The sequence below is a fragment of the Triticum urartu genome, chromosome 2A (assembly GCF_056163025.1).
Source record: "Triticum urartu cultivar PI428250 chromosome 2A, HENAU_Tu73, whole genome shotgun sequence".
NCBI classification, from domain to species: Eukaryota; Viridiplantae; Streptophyta; class Magnoliopsida; order Poales; family Poaceae; genus Triticum; species Triticum urartu.
Window position 1 is genome coordinate 525,774,442 of NC_141874.1, and position 2,477 is coordinate 525,776,918.

General features: G+C 41.2%; 1 non-coding gene across 1 annotated transcript; it reads right to left on the minus strand.

Annotated features, from left to right (window-relative positions):
• Positions 1 to 1,286: 1,286 nt before the first annotated feature.
• LOC125541948 (small nucleolar RNA Z152/R70/R12) lies at positions 1,287 to 1,381 on the minus strand. Its single transcript, XR_007297740.1, has one exon. It is a non-coding gene; the product is annotated as a small nucleolar RNA Z152/R70/R12 (small nucleolar RNA).
• Positions 1,382 to 2,477: the final 1,096 nt, after the last annotated feature.

Genomic DNA, 2,477 nt, shown 5'->3' on the forward strand with positions numbered 1-2,477 from the left:
ACCTAACCATAGCATGAAACATATGGATCCAAATCAGCCCTTACGAAGCAACTCATAAACTAGGGTTTAAGCTTCTGTCACTCTAGCAACCCATCATCTACTTATTACTTCCCAATGCCTTCCTCTAGGCCCAAACAATGGTGAAGTGTCATTTAGTCGACGTTCACATGACACCACTAGAGAAAAGACAACATACATCTCATCAAATATCGAACGAATACCAAATTCACATGACTACTTATAGCAAGACTTCTCACATGTCCTCCGGAACAAACGTAACTACTCACAAATCATATTCATGTTCATAATCAGAGGGGTATTAATATGCATAAAGGATCTGAAAACGAATACCAAATTCACATGACTACTTATAGCAAGACTTCTCACATGTCCTCCGGAACAAACGTAACTACTCATAAATCATATTCATGTTCATAGTCAGAGGGATATTAATATGCATAAAGGATCTGAACATATGATCTTCCACCGAATAAACCAACTAGCATCAATTACAAGGAGTAATCAACACTACTAGCAACCCACAGGTACCAATCTAAGGCTTTGGGACAAAGATTGGATACAAGAGATGAACTAGGGTTTGAGATGAGATGGTGCTGGTGAAGATGTTGATGGAGATTGACCCCCTCCCACTGAGAGGATCGATGGTGATGACGATGGTGATGATTTCCCCCTCCCAGAGGGAAGTTTCCCCGGTAGAACAGCTCCGCCGGAGCCCTAGATTGGTTCCGCCAAGGTTCCGCCTCGTGGCGGCGGAGTTTCGTCCCGTGAGCTAGCTTATGATTTTTTTTCCTCCACAAAAGACTCCATATAGCAGAAGATGGGCATCAGAGGATTGCCAGAGGGTCCACGAGGCAGGGGGCGCCCCCACCCTCGTGGACGGTGGGTGGCCCCCCTCTGGTACTTCTTTCACCCAATATTTTTTATATATTCTAAAACGTGCTCCCGTGAAGTTTCAGGACTTTTGGAGTTGTGCAGAATAGGTCTCTAATATTTGCTCCTTTTCCAGCCTAGAATTCCAGCTGCCGGCATTCTCCCTCTTCATCTAAACCTTGTAAAATAAGAGAGAATAGGCATAAATATTGTGACATAATATGCAATGACAGCCCATAATGCAATAAATATCGATATAAAAGCATGATGCAAAATGGACGTATCAGTACCATTGATACAGGGATGGACACTTGCAGCAGCAGAGAAGCAGTTGTTGTTTACAGTGTAATACGGCACTTCCTGGTCCAGGGAGACGGAATTGGGTGGAACAAGGCAATGCTCACTGGAAAGAGAAGTAGTTTTTTGGTTTGAAGGCTCACGGTGATAGCAGCCACCACTGCCAAAAACCTATATGGATAATCATGGCATCAAAAATAACCTTTTAACCACAGCCAACATTAAAAAAATCTCTTTGCGTGATATTCCGACGGAAAGGGCCCGAAAAATCATAGAGTAATCAGACCCGGGTGAGTTGAAAGCCGACTGGGATTTCAATCTAGCAAGATGGCAAGATGATTTGCCGATTGGCTAGAATGGTGAGTTACTAAATCCAGACAAGAAGCTGATCTTGCAAGAAACACTGAACAAACATTCAAATCGGTCGTTGCATCAGGTTTTTCTGCACATGGGCTAGCCTTGCCCAACAGAAATCTAGCACAAACGTTTTGTGATGGAAATTCATTAATAAGTTCGTATAACATCGACAGGGATAGGGTTGAACAGTGAAAAAATGGCACCTAAGAGAATTTCGTGTTGTAGTTCCATGTAATTAATCCGAAGTCATTGCATTGGAATTGTTTGACTAAGTATAATTACATTGCATTTGGTTTGGCATCTGTCAACATCTTACCTCAGTAACTTGCCCTGTTTCTTTTTCTTGATTTAGATGTAGTGATACCAGATAAACACATCCAAAGCCAATGAAAGATCACTATATTAAAATAACAAAACTAATACCAAGATATGAGCGACCAAATCACCAAAAAAAGACAAACCAGCCTCGACAACATCAAAGATATGTATGGGCAAGTTGAATGCACAAACCATCTCGAGCAACGGTATGTAGTGATACCAGATAAACACATCTTACCTCAGTAACTTGCCCTGTTTCTTTTTCTTGATTTAGATGTAGTGATACCAGATAAACACATCCAAAGCCAATGAAAGATAACTATATTCAAATAACAAAACTAATACCAAGATATGAGCGACCAAATCACCAAAAAAGACAAACCAGCCTCGACAACATCAAAGATATGTATGGGCAAGTTGAATGCACAAACCATCTCAAACAATGGTCTGTGATGACATGGCACCATTAACAGGGGAATACTATAGCTTAATAAACAAGGTGTTACACCTTCTTCACAAGCTTTAAGACTTGCTCGCACACCCTCCGAAAGTAACAAGATGAGGTTGTTTGAGAATGAATCCCTTACTCTTGTGCTTGGAAAGATAATCTTCTC